Source organism: Hemitrygon akajei, chromosome 31 (genome assembly GCF_048418815.1).
Source record: "Hemitrygon akajei chromosome 31, sHemAka1.3, whole genome shotgun sequence".
NCBI classification, from domain to species: domain Eukaryota; kingdom Metazoa; phylum Chordata; class Chondrichthyes; order Myliobatiformes; family Dasyatidae; genus Hemitrygon; species Hemitrygon akajei.
In genome coordinates this window covers 6,639,734-6,654,242 of record NC_133154.1, presented here as the reverse complement: position 1 = coordinate 6,654,242, position 14,509 = coordinate 6,639,734, and the positions used below count along the sequence as shown (strand labels likewise).

Sequence of the window (14,509 nt, the reverse complement as noted above, 5' to 3'; positions counted from 1 at the left end):
GTGCCGAGTGTGTAGGGTTGGGATGTGGTGAGAAGGAGTTCAGAGTCGGGGCAGAAGGGACTGATTTCTGTGTTGGTGAGGTGAGTATAGGCACTTGGGTGATATCATGTAGTGACGGAGGGGTGTGGTTTAATGGTGGTGAGAAGAGTGTAGGGATTGTGTGGGCTGTAGGCTTTCAGCTGAAGGGACATAGGGGGTTGTTGGCTGGGCTTATAGGTCAGTGTCGGGTGTGTCAGGGGCAGGCTGGTGGGTTTCGGATGTAAGGATAGTGTTGTGTGCATTGGGGTCTGGTATTCAGTTTAGGATGTAGGAAGAGTGTTGTAGGGCAGTAAAGTGAGTGTTGGCGTCTTGGTGATGGGTGAAGGGCTAGAGTTGTAGATTTGTGTGGCATTTGCCAGGACCTGGGTGTTGAATTTGGGATTTAGGGGCAGGGTTGTAGTTTGGTGTGGCATGTGCTGGGGTCTGGGTGTTGGGCAGGGCTGTAGATTGGTGCAAGGTGTGTCAGGGTAAGTTTTGAGGTGTAGGGGTTGGGTTGTAGATCAGTGCAGGAGTGCTGGTGCCTGGGTGTTTGCTTTGGGGTATAGAGGTAGAGTGGAAAATTGGTGTGGGGAGTGTTGGCATATGGGTATTGGGTTTGGGGTGTCAGGACTTGTTGTATGGGTGTTGGGTTTGGCGTGTGGTGGTAGGGTGGAAAATTGGCGTGGGGAGTGTTAGGTTTGGCGTGTAGCGGGTAGGGTAGTAGATTGATGTGTGATGACTGTTGGTGTATGGGTGTCGGATTTGGTGTGTGGAGTTATGGTTGTAGAATCGTGCTGGGAGGGTTGATGTCTTGATGTTGAGTTTTGGGTGTAGTGGTGAGGTTTTAGAATGGTGCAGGGAGCGTTGGTGTCCATTTGTAGGATTTGGGGTGTTGTGGTAGAGTAGTGTTGGGTTTGGGGTGTAGTGGTGGGGTTGTAGATTGGTGCAGGGAGTGTCGGTATCCATTTGCAGGGTAGTGCTGGGGTCTGGGGGTTAGGTTTGGGGTGTAGGGGCTAGAGTTGTAGACATTACAGGAAGAGTCAGGGTGGACTGTAGGGCTTGATGAGAGGTCAGCCCCTCCAGCCACTCGTTGCCCTACCCCAGGCTGAAGCCTTGGATCAGGGCGGAGGGGGGAACAGCAGGGGGCGCCAGGAGCTCGGTTCTGCATCTCAGAGCCCACGGACTCATGACGCGCCGCCTCTGCTGTCTCCTAGCGATACAGCAGGAGGGAGAGATTCCAGACCTCCCTTCCCACATCCTCATGTGTGCTTGATGTATCTGTGGAAAGCATCTGGAGACTGACCTGGCATTTTCACACTTTTTTTTTTCACCATTTTTTTTTTACCCCGCTCAAATCTGGAATTGAGGGTGGCTCTTGCGTATGTGTGTGTGTGTCTGTGTGTCTGTGTGTGTGTGTGTGTCCGTGTGTGCGTGTGTGTGTATGTGTGTGTGTGGCTTTTGTCAGTAGAACACTTTAGATTTCCCCCCTCCCTTTGTATGTGTCTTGCCTCCTGAAGGAATCTCTCGTTGGATGTATTCTCGGTGTGTGGGTGAATTGATCAGGAAGAGAGGACAAAAAAAATTGGGTTTAGCGTTCCTGTAGCCCCCCCCCCCCCCCGCCCGCCCGCTACAGAAGAGGCAGGCAGAGGAAATTCTTCTTGTAAGTAGATGCTGCTTTTTTTTTTCAACCTGTGTCCTTTTCTCGGTTCTGACTGCCTGTGTTTTTGTTCTTGACATCTGACAGTAGATGGGAATTGCATTGGGAGAACTCAGGGACGATCCCCCACAATTGTCTCGATCGGCATTTTTGCACGAATTGGCCGGCTTTCCAAAAGTGGACGGATTATTTCATAGCCTCGAGGTAGTGGACATTGTCATTCTAACATGTGAGATCCTGGCAGCCTTTTTTTTAAAAAAAAGGGGGAGTGGGTGGTGTTGGTTACAAATCCCGTCAGATTGCAGAGTTTTTTTTTAAAGATGAGCTGGGATATTTTTTGCATGTTAATGCATTTGATACGGAGGAATTGAATTCAAACAATCGCCTTGAGCTCGACACCCCAAGTTCCTCTATTATTCCACGGCTGACGTTCCCAATAATTATTGATTATTCCCTCTCTCCCCTCCCTCCACCACCCCCCACCCCCTCTCTCTTTCAACAGGGAGAAAAATCCGTGGGCAGCGAGAATATGGGATTAACACGGTCGGAGATATAACACAAACCGCGCCAGCCTCTTCACTTCTACCTCCCCAGCCCCTTCACTGTTCCATTTTCTCTCCCTCTCCCCAAAGTCAAGGCCACCCTCCCCGGAGAGAGGGGGAGGGGGAATGGGGGCGACCTGATGACTTCAAAGCTGGACGGGTCCGAGGAAGAGACGGGTCTCCAGTGAGCGGGGGAAGCGAGGGGAGACGGCGGGCGGTCGGAACAAGAAGCGGATCCACACGTCCACTCAGGGGGCTCTGTTAAACATGCTCAGCTCTGTCTCCAACCCGTCCAGTGAGCAGCAAGGTAAGACTCGTGGAAATTACAACGGGCACCGGGAGAGGGATGATAACCAGACAGGCTGGGATTTCATGGCATGAGTTAACCCCCACCCACCCGGGGCTGAGAGCTGATGACAGACCCCATGCTTTTTGGGAAGTCACCAGGTAGGCGATCAGGCCACGCACGGCCAAGGTGCTTGGGTTAAAGGTGGATTTCTACCTCTCGGGCGAGCGGAGCGAGGGAGCACGCTGGCTAGCGTTGCGAGACCCGGACTGGGTTGTTAAATAGGTCATTTTAAAGAGACAGGCCAGTGACGAGGGAGTCTGGTTTGCAGGAGGTGCTGCCGAGATTCACATCACATTAGCTGACCCTTAGCCGCCGAACAGGCCCGCGCACGGGCGCACGGAAACGCGCAGAGGGTGTGGAGGCTTGGGCAGACTCCACGAGGAGCGAGCACACACATTAGCATTAAGCCTCGGGAGGATTTTCAAAACTAGCCAGAAGTGACGAGGAGACACGAGAGATTCCACAGATGCTGGAAATTTGGGGCAACACACACTCACACAGCTGGAGGAACTTAGCAGGTCAGGCAGCATCTATGAAGGGGAACGAACAGTCCATCGTTTGGGGGGGGGGGGTTGACCCAGTCCTCTTGTAGGGGTTTGGCCCAAAACATCTCCATTGACGCTGCCTGACTTGCTAAGTACCTCCAACATTTTAATGTGCTGCTGCAGGGGCTTGTTGGTTTGACTGGAGCTGGACTAAGTGATGAGCTTAGGGCTGTAGTGCCCAGAGGAGAGGCAAGGGGGTAATCTGGCTCAAATTGTCCTAGGACCTTGATTGGCTGAGTTCAGAGAAACCATTACCCCATCTGGGGCAATAAGGAACTGTGGGAGGCAGGCCAAGCTCAGGTAGAGCTCTGTCACACAATAGGGAAGGTTGTAAATGCCACTTCCTTCCCGCGATGCTGTTCCAGAATAGTGGATTTCCGTCTGATGAAGTGGGTAAACGACTTGCGATGCAGGTTGTGTCAAAAGATGTAGAGGAGGTTTGACCCAAAAGCAGAGCACCAGAGACGGCCTAGCAGTAAACGATATTTTACTAATAAACTGCAAAATAATAAGCCGTGAGGGGCCACAAGACAAGAGAGAGCAGGTACTTAACATGACAAGCTAACTGAAGGCCAGGAGTGGCTGGTTGAGGCTGGCTGGTTCGACGGGTGAGCAACAGATTGTGGATGAGAGCTGGGTTTAAATAGGCTGCAGGTGATGTGTTGGGACTGAGTGACAGGTGCCTTCTGTTCACTAGGTGGAGACTGGGAGGTGGCTGCCTGTGCAGGCCTGACAAGTTTGGCCATATTTTAACCAAACAGGAGAGGAAGCTTGGTGAATATAGAACAGTATGGCAAACTTCAGCTCACTGATCCTTGCACCAAACACAATGCCGAATTAAACAACATCTCTTCTGCCTGCAGATGAAAGATATCCCTGCATATTCATACATCTATCTTACAGCCTTTTAAACACACTATTGTATCTGTTTCCACCACTACCCCGGTAGATCATTCCACACACTCTCTGTGTGAAATAAAACTTCTTACCCTGAACATATCCTTTAAACCTCTCCATGCACCTTGAATGTATGTGCCTTAGTGTTTGACATTTCTATTCTGGAGGAAAAAATGATTCTTACTGTCTGCCCTATTTATTGCCTCTCATAATATCTTCTGATTTTTCTGTGGCATATTGTAGATAACAGAATCCATCCAGGATAAATAATTGGCCATTTATAAATTGTTTATTAGTATCACATGTACTGAAATGCCAGGCAGATTATTCCATACATAAGTACACTCAGTGGGTACTTTATTAGATAAAACCTGTACGTTAGTACAACTATCTAATCAGCCAATCATGTGGCAGCAACTCAATGCATAAAAGCATGCAGACATGGTCAAGAGGTTCAGTTGTTGTTCAGGCCAAACATCAGAATGGGGAAGAAATGTGACTTCGACCGTGGAATAATTGCTGGTGCCAGACGGGGTGGTTTGAGTATCTCAGAAACTGCTGATCTCCTGGGATTTTCAGACACAACAGTCTGTAGATTTTACAGAGAAAAAAATCCAGTGAGGGGGCAGTTCTGTGGGTGAAAATGCCTTGTTAACGAGAGAGGCCAGAGGAGAATGGCCAGACTGGTTTAAGCTGACTTGGAAGAAACAGTAACTCAATAACTCAGTAACTCAAATAACATGCATTACGACAGACGAGCATCCCTGAGTGCACAACACATCAAACTTTGAAGTGAATGGGCTACAACTGCAGAAGATCACGAACATACACTCAGGGGCCACTCTGTTAGGTACAGGAGGTGCCTAGTAAAGTAATGACTGAGTGTAGAACATAGAATGGGCCATTCGGCCCTCAATGTTGTGCTGACCTTTTGACCAGCTCCATGATCAACCTAACCCTTCCCTCCTATGCAGCCCTTAGCCCTCCATTTTCCTTATATCCATGTATGCATCTAAGAGTCTTTTAATTTATACGGTGAAAAATAGGTTCTTCTGGCCCTCCAGGCCACGCTGCCAAGCAATGCCCCAATTTAATCTTAGTCTAATCACAAGACAATTTACAATGACTAATTAATTTACCAATAAGTACGTCTTTGGATTTTGGGAGGAAACCCACGTATTCACGGGGAGAACGTGCAAACTCCTTACGGGCAGCGGCGGGAATCCCTGTTGCTGGCACTGAAAGGTGTTGTGCTCGCCACTACGCTACCCATGACAAGGTAGACTGAGAAATCAAAGGTTCGCCTTTATCATACGAGAGGTCTGCTTCGGAGTCTTATAACAGCGGGATGGAATTGGTCTTGACTCTGGTGGTATGTGTTCTCAAGGATTTGTATCTTCAGCTTAATGGAATGGAGAATGATTTGGGTACAAGGGGACCTGGGTTACGTTGGCTGTTTTCCTGAAGTAGCAGGAAGTGTAGATAGAGCAACACACACAAAATGCTGGAGGAACTCAGCAGATCTGGCAACGTCTGAAAATGAATAAACAGTCGGCGTTTTGGGCCGAGGCCCTTCATCAGGACTAGAAAGTGAGGGGGAAGATGGCAGAATAAAAAGGTGGGGGTTTGGGGGAAGGAAGACTAGTTCGTAGGTGATAGGTGGAGTCAGGTGGATGGGGAAGGTAAAACGGCTGGAGAAGAAGGAATCTGATAGGAGAGGAGAGTGGACAATTGGAGAAAGGAGGCACGGTAGTGTAGTGGTTAGCACAACGCTTTGCAGTACCAGCGACCCTGGTTCAATTCCTGCCCCTGTCTGTAAGGAGTTTGTACATTCTCCCCATGACCACATGGGTTTCCTCCCTCAGAACAAAGATGTACCAAATGGTAGTTTAATTGGTCATTGTAAGTTGCCCCGTGATTGGGTCTAGGGTTAAATCGGGGGTTACTGGGCGACTTGGCTCAAAGGGCTGGAAGGGCCTATTCTGCACTGTATCACAATAAATAAATAAAGGGAAGCAGGAGGAGCACCAGGGTAAGGTGGTGGGCACGTGAAGAGAAGAGGTAAGAGGACAGAATGAGGAATAGAGGAAGACAGAATGGGGAGAGGAATAGCCAAAAATGAAACAAAAATTTGCCAGAAGGAGAATTCGATGTTTAGAGTCACTGTACAAAGAAAACCAGATATATAGGACATGTATATAAAAGTTTATATATAGTAAATGTTGGATAGAGCTTGACATACATAAAATAAGGACATTCGTCTGGATCTGTGGACAAACTGCATCTTATCAGGAGACTGTACAAACCTATATCGTATGAAGGACAAAACAGGACAGTGAACTTCAGAATGGACTGTTTAAAATACTATATGTAAATTATATCTAATAATAGCATGAGTATTTAAGTGTGAATTTCCTTTCCAGCCTGTCACTTACAGTGTCAGAATCTTCACTTATCATTAATTATCAGCAAATAGAGCTCAGACGAAGCCCCTTAGCTGATTGCATTATTGCAGCTTTGAATCAGTATACATATTTTTTGAAAGGATTATTTGATAATATTATAAGTACTTGAATTTTTAGTTCAGTATTTAAAATATTAGTTCAGCGATCGCATATTAAATAAGGAAAATTTTAACTGAATCCTAACTTGCAGCCCAAACTGCAATAAGACTTTGATTGTTGTCCCCTGCGCACTGCGCTCCTATCAAACGGTTATACTCTTATTGGCCTTATGTTATGCAGCTCTGCTACCAAACAATTAGATTTGATTGCCTTCACCTTGAACTGTTCTCCTGCATTCAACTGAACCCTGATTATCTTCACCTTGCACGGCTCTTCTGACAAACAATTGAATTCTGATTGTCCTTAGTTTGTGCTGCTGTCTCCCTATTGGAGAGTGTATAACATGTTTTGCTATGTCTGAATCACCTCAAAGTTCAAAGTAAATTTAATATTGAAGTACGTACTTTCCGTGGCCTCCTGTGCCTGATAAAGTGGTCGCTGAGTGTATGTTCGTGGTCTTCTGCTGCTGTAGCCCGTCCACTTCAAGGTTCGATGTGGTTTGTACTCAGGGATGCTCTTCTGCACACCGCTGTTGTATCATGTAGTTATTTGAACCAGTCTGGCCGTTTTTCTCTGACCTCTCTCATTAGCAGGACATTTTTGCCCACAGAATTGCCTCTCAGGGTTTTTTTTTTTGTTTTTTACACCATTCTTTGTAAACTCTAGAGATTGTTGTGTGTGAAAATTCCAGGGGATGAGCAGTTTCTGAGATACTCACTGAGACCAACAATCATTCCGGGGTCAAAGTCACTCAGATCACATTCCTTCCCCATTCTAGATGACAACAATTGAACCTCTTGACCATGTCTGCATGCTTTTATCCATAGAGTTGCTGCCACGTGAAAGGCTGATTAGATATTTGCGTTAATGAGCAGATGTCCAGGTGTGCCTAATAAAGAGGCCAGTGGGTGTATACAACCCTGGGAATCATTTCTTGCAGACATTCACAGTAGAACAAAGAAATACAATAGAATCATTGAAAGGGCACACGCAAACAGGACTGACAAGCAACCTATGTGCAAAAGAAGACAAGTAGTGAAAATACAAAACAAATAATAATAAATAAGTACATAAATAAATTGCACTGAGGAAGTGAGCAGCAGGATCCTTGCAAGTGAGTCTGTAGGTTGTGGAATTAGTTCAGAATTGAGGTGAGTGAAGTTATCCATGCTGGTTCAGGAGCCTGATGGTTGAAGGGTAAGAACTGTTCCTGAATCTGGTGATGGTGTGGGACCTAAGGCTCCTGTACCTCAGAAACTTGTGGAGCATTCTTTGAGCCACCATCCTCTGCTAAGGGGTCAACGGGACATCATGGTAGCGTAGCAGTTAGCGTGACGCTATTACAGCTTGGGGGTGCTGGAGTTCAGCATTCAATTCCAATTGTCCACTGTAAGGAATCTGTATGTCCTCCCTGTGGAATGAGTGGGTTTCCTCCGGGTGCTCCGGTTTCCTCCCATAGTCCAAAGGTGTACTGGTTAGTGGGTTAATTGGTCATTGTAAATTGTCCCGTGATTAGTCCCGGGATAAATTGGCTCAAATCTTTGGAAGGGTCTGTTCTGCGCTGTATCTCAATAAATAAATAAATGAAGAGGAAGGAGGCCGTTTGATAATTATTAAAGTAGATTTTTACCGATATTCAACCATGATTTGGATATGTAAACTAGATCAGTCTTTCCCTACGTCTTGTTCACATGTTTGCTCACACCCTAGCTGAATGAACTGAAAACTGTGGACCCTCGAGAGACTGGGAATCTGGAGGCTGTAAGTCTGGAGCAACAGACACAAAGTGCTGAGTCTCTCCATCATTTTGTGTATGTTGGAGTGAAAACTACGCTCCTAAGTTCAATGTTCAGCATTTTCTACCTACTGATCAGTCCATTAAAGTTGTCACTGGAATTTCACTGGTTCAACTCGAGTTTACCGAGGTAATGTTGCTGCTCTGTAAAACTGGTTAGACCATGCCTGGAGTATTGTGTTCAGCTCTGATCCCCTCATTATAGGAAACATGTGGAAGCTTTAGAGAGGGTGCAGAGGAGATTTACCAGATCACAAATCTGCAGATGCTGGAAATCCAAAGCAACAAATGCAAAATGGTGGAGGAACTCTGTAGACCAGGCAGCATCCATGGAAAAGAGTAAACAGTCGACGTTTCGAGCCGAGACTCTTCATTAGTTCTGATGAAGGGATTTGGCCTGAAACGTCGACTGTTTGCTCTTTTCCCTAGATGCTGCTGGCCTGCTGATATTTACCGTCTACCGTCTGGGTAGTCTCCAGCCCCTTGGTATGAGCATCGAATTCTCCAACTTCCGGTAATTCGCTCCCTCTCCCTTCCCCCATCCCACTTTCACTCTGCCTCCTCTTCTAGCTGCCCATCACCTCTCTCATGATTCTGCCTCCTTCTACTACCCATAGTGCTTTCCCCTTACATTCCTTCTTCACCTCTCCGGCCTATCCCCTCCCTGCTTCCCCTCCCCCACCCCTTGATCTTTCCCCTGATTGGTTTTTCACCTGGCACCTTCCACCCTCCCCCCACCTTCTTTATAGGGCTCCTGACCCCTCCTTCTTCAGTCCTGACGAAGGGTCTCGGTCCGAAACGGATGCTGCCCGACCTGCTGAGTTCCTCCAGCGTGTTTGTACGTGTTGATTTGACCACAACATCTGCAGTGTACTTTGTGCTTGAGATTTACCAGGATGCTGCCTGGACTAGAGAACATGATTTATGAGGATAGGTTGAGCGAGCTAGGGCTATTTTCACTTTGGTGTGAAGGAGGATGAGAGGAAACCTGATAGATATGCACAAGCTGATAAGAGGCAAGAATTGAGTGGACAGCTAGGGACTTTTTCCCAATAAGAGGGGTATAATTTTAAGGTGATTGGACGAAAGTTTAGAAAGGATGTCTGAGGTAGGCTTTTTACACAGATAGTGGTGGGTGTGTGGAACACCCTGCCAGGGGTGGTAGTGGAGACATTTAAGAGACTCTTAGATAGGCACATAGAAGATAGAAAAATGGAGGGCTATGTAGGAGGGAAGGGTTAGATTGAACTTAGAGGCTGGCACAAGCCTGTACTGTGTTCTGTGTTTACTGACGTTGTCTATAAGAGATGTTTAAATGGACTTGCAGAGATGATTGTGACTGACGATAAAAGACCAATGTTTGTTGCGTTTATGTGTCGTCTCTGCCGTCTACCGCTGTGGTTGGTGTGACTTACCCGTTTAATTAAACTTGGATTATGAATAGCAGGAAAAGGAATCTCTACAGTCTGCTATCACTGCAAAAATAAAATCTGGATTAGAGGCTAACCATGCATATTTCAATATACTGTGAAAAATATTATGCTGTGCATAACAATGCGTGATACTTTATGGTCCACCCTATGGCTTCCTGAGCAAGGTCATATCATACAAGCGGTCAAAATCATGATCAAATGGTTACCGTCCAGGACGTGCTTTCTTCTCGCTGCTACTGTCAGCAAGAAGGTACAAGAACCTCAGGACTTGCACCGCCAGGTTTATGAACCGGTTACTACCCCTCAACCATCAGGCTCTTGAACAAAGGGGATAACTACACTCAACTTCACTTGCCCCATCATTGAAATGTTCCCACAACCTATGGATTCACCTTCAAGGTCTCTTCATCTCACGTTCTCAGTATTTATTGCTTATTTATTTATATTATTGCTTCTTTGCTTTGGATTTGCACATTTTGTTGTCTTCTGCACTCTGGTTGGCGGCCGTTCATTGAGTCTGTAATAGTTGCTATTCTCAGGGTTGCATACGTATGATAATAAAATTCACTTTGAAATTTGCCAAGGTAGCGCAATGGTTAGTGCTCGGGGCGTCAAAGTTTGGAGTTTAATTCCAAGGTCATCTGTAAGGAATCTGTACATCTTCCCCCTGGAATGTGTGGCTTTCCTCCGAGTGCTCCAGTTTCCTCCCACAGTTCAAAGATGTACCGGTTAGTAGGTTAATTGGCCATTGCAAATTGTCCTGTGATTGGGCCAGGGTTAAATCAGGGGTTGCTGGGCAGCACAACTCGAAGGGCTGGAAGGGCCTATTATGTGCTGTATCTCAATCAATAAACAATTTAGTGCAGATGGCCGAACCTTGTCGAAAAAGGCGAACTTTAGCCTCTATTTGAAAGGATATGAGCCTGGAGTTGATGGTTCAGGGTGCAACTCAAGAGATCAGTACCTCGTTGGCTAGGGCAAAGAAAGGCTAGGCCACAAGTGACTAGGGTCTGGGAGCAGAATGACCCTGGGTAGACAAAAGGTTGGAAGGGTTAAGACCATGTCTTTTGAAGATGAAGATAAAATATTGCTATTGATTTTTGGTGAATCAGGAGTCGATGTCAGTGAAAATTAAAATCGGTGCATGTTGGAAATCTGAAGCAAACACAGAAAATGCAGGGAATGCTCAGCAGGTGAGGTAATCTCTGTGGGAAGAGAAACAGTGATGGCATTTCTGGGTACCGCTCTGAGGATGGGTGATATGATGAGAATCTTCATCATATTTTGAATACTGTTCATGAAGATCATTTCCCTACAGCGGAGCACCTAAAAAAAGGCAAGTTAAACCAATAACAGAATGCGGATACAGAGCAAGTGCCGTGCAGGCAGACAATTAGGTGCAAGGCCATGACAGGGCAGATTCTGAGGTCAGGAGTCCATCTTACCAAGGACCAAAGGATTGACTTTATTCACCATGTACATTTACATGTATTAGGAACTTCCTGTGGTGTGTTGATTAGGGTGTAAAATGTAACAAAAAAACAGCAATATTCAACAGTTATGAGAGTAAAGAATTGTATAAAAATAAAGTTAAAGTACAGATGTGGAATAAAATCTGCATAAATACCAACATGTATTTAAAATGTAAATAGCATTATAAAAGGTGGTTGAAAGCGTTTACAGAGAAGTGGTGCGGGTAATAGACAGGGGAGGGTGGACTGCTAACTAGAATAATTGATCTTATTGTGCAAGGGCACTGTCCAATTTTCTTACAACAGCAGAGCCGAAGCTGCCCCTCAGCCTGTTGGGTGTGCTTTCTGGCTTTTGCATCTTCTGCCTGACATAGGAGAGAGTATCCAGGAAGGGTGATGTCTTAGATTATCTTGGCTGCTTTGGAGACAGTGTCCATGGAGGAGGAGCTGCTTTCCGTGATGTGGGCTATTGTAACGCATTGTAAATTCATTGAATAGGTAGTGACATACAATATACAGTGGCTGTATTTCATTAGGACCTTGAGAAGAATTGATCTGTCGCCAAAGACTCTTGCAAGTTTCTGCAGATATATCATGGAGGTAATTCTAACTGGTTGCATCACTGATTGGATTTGGGGGAGGGCGGTGGTGGCGGGTGGGGGCACAGGAGTGGAAAAAGCTGCAGAAAGTTGTAAACTCGGCCGGCTCCATCATGGATGCTAGCTTCCCCAGCATCCGGGAAAACCTTCATAGTGTGATGCCTCAGAAATGAGGCTTCCATCACCCAGGACAGGAGACTGAAGATCCACACTCAATGTTTCAGGAATAGCTTCTTCCCCTCCACCATCAGAATTTTGAAAGGACAATGAACCCATAAACACTACCTCAGTATTTTTTCCCTCTCTTTTTTTAGTTTTCTTTTCGTTATATATACTTACTGTAATTTATTGTTTTTTTATTGTGTATTGCATTGTACTGCTGTTGCAAAACAACAAATTTTGTGATATATGCCAGTGATATTAAACCTGATTCTGATTCTGACAAAATATGTAATAGTCACTCCACCAAGTGGAGCATATTGTAAAGTATATATAGCAGTCATTGTAAAGTATATAACCATCATATGGTAAGGCAAGTAGCTAGAGGCCATCTCTGCACATATTTAGATGAAAACTTGTTTGTTTTATGGGGCGTTTCAAGTTGCTCTCTTGCAGAGAGGAAGTGTTTCTTTGCAGATAAGACAAGGCGGCATGCCATCTTTAACAGTAAAGTGAAGCGTTTTCCCACTCTGCCTTAAAATCAGTCTTCACCCATGCTTTTCTTACAGTTTGATGATGTCACTGTCATCCATGAAATGAACGTGGGATCACTAACACTGACATCTTGTGAAGATGAAGCAGAGTCTGTAGTCAGAATCGGGTTTAAGATATGTCATGAAATTTGTTGTTTTGCAGGAGCAATACAATGGGATACATAATAATAAAAACTATAATTTACAATTGGAAGTATATACTGTGTAAAAATAATAATTTTATAGTGCAAAAAGAGAGGGAAAATACTGAGGAAGTGTTCATGGGTTCATCGTCCATTCAGAAATCTGATGGCAGAGGGGTAAAGAAGCTGTTCTTGAAACATTGGGTGTGTGCCTTCAGGCTCCTTGATTCTACCAATGAGAAGAGGGCATGTCCTGGGTGACGGTCCTGAATGATGAATGCTGCCTTTGAAGGTATCCTGGGTGCTGGGGAGGCTAGTGCCTATGATGGAGCTGGCTGAGTTTACAACTTTCTGCAGCTTTTTCCGATCCTGTTCGGTGGCCCCTCCATAGCAGTCGGCGATGCAACCATTTCGAATGCTCTCCACACCACGCAGGCCCTGTGATCTGCTGCAGTACTCTGCGGGGAGATTGCGAGCAGCCGACGACCGCTGGCCATATGGCCACTTACAGTCTGACTCAGACTGTTTGACATCAAAGTCCTGTGATGTTACAGGCAAAAACTCTGGTGAGACTGCACTGGTGAGTATTGTGTTTAATTCTGGTCACCTCATTATAGGAAGGATGTGGAAGCTATGGAGAGGGTGCAGAGGAGATTTACCAGGATGTTGCCTGGTTTGGAGAACAAGTCATATGAAGCAAAGTTAGCAGAGCTGGGACTTTTCTCTTTGGAACGTAGAAGAATGAGAGGGGACTTGATAGAGGTCTACAAGATTATGAGAGGCATAGATAGGGTGGATAGTCAGTACCTGTTTCCCAGGGCACCAATAGCAAACACCAGAGGGCATATGTACAAAATTAAGGGAGGGAAGTTTAGGGGAGACATCAGGGGGAAGTTTTTTTACACAAAGGGTTGTGAGTGCCTGGAATGACTTTCCAGGGATGGTGGTGGAGGCTAAAACATTAGGGGTATTTAAGAGCCTTTTGGACAGGCACATGGATGAAAGAAAAATAGAGGGTTATGGGGTAGTGTGGGTTTAGTACTTTTTTTAAAGGATTATATGGGTCGGCACAACATGGAGGGCTGAAGGGCCTGTACTGTGCTGTAGTGTTCTATGGTTAAAAACGTTCTAGCTCCTTGATATGTACATACTTGGGTTAGAGAGCACAATTTACTGGACGTTGTAGCTTCCCAGGGCATGATTGCAGAGATCAGACAGCGCCATGTGCTGGCCATTTATAGCTTCTTTTGGTACGTGCCGGTGAGTCCAGTGTGCTGGGTGCAACAGGCACCTGCCAAGTTTGCAATGCAAGAACTCCAGTGAAGTTATTTCGCATGAACCTTTGAGAATTGTATTGATCAGCAGAAGTGCCAGATGTGTCTTGACAGCCGTGTTTGTCCACCTTGGTTAATGATAAGTAAACAATAATAGGGTCATTATAAATTATACAATGTTTACTTGGTATCAGAATCAGGTTTAGTACCACTGGCATGTGTTGTCAGAAGTTTATTGTATGTTTTGTGAATAAACTTATGTATATTTGTTCAAAAAATGTTCACAATATCAGTCTCTCCACATTCTCACCACACACACACACACACACACACACACACACACACACACACACACACACACACACACACACACACACACACACACACACACACTCACACTCACACTCACACTCACACTCACACTCACACACCAAAATGCTGAGGTGCTCCACAGCTCAGGCAGCATCTATAGAAAAGAATGTATAGTTGATGTTTTGGGAAGAGACACTCCATCAGCTGGAAAGGAGGG

General features: G+C 45.6%; 1 protein-coding gene across 1 annotated transcript in view; it reads left to right on the top strand.

Moving 5' to 3' along the window:
• The first annotated feature begins 1,769 nt into the window (after positions 1 to 1,769).
• LOC140719369 (glutamate receptor ionotropic, NMDA 2B-like) overlaps positions 1,770 to 14,509 on the top strand; it is a 515,361-nt gene continuing 502,621 nt past the window's right edge. The window contains exons 1-2 of the mRNA XM_073033963.1: positions 1,770 to 1,879; positions 2,178 to 2,524. The gene's annotated coding sequence lies outside the window, so the exon portion shown is untranslated. The remainder of the gene's footprint in view (positions 1,880 to 2,177; positions 2,525 to 14,509) is intronic.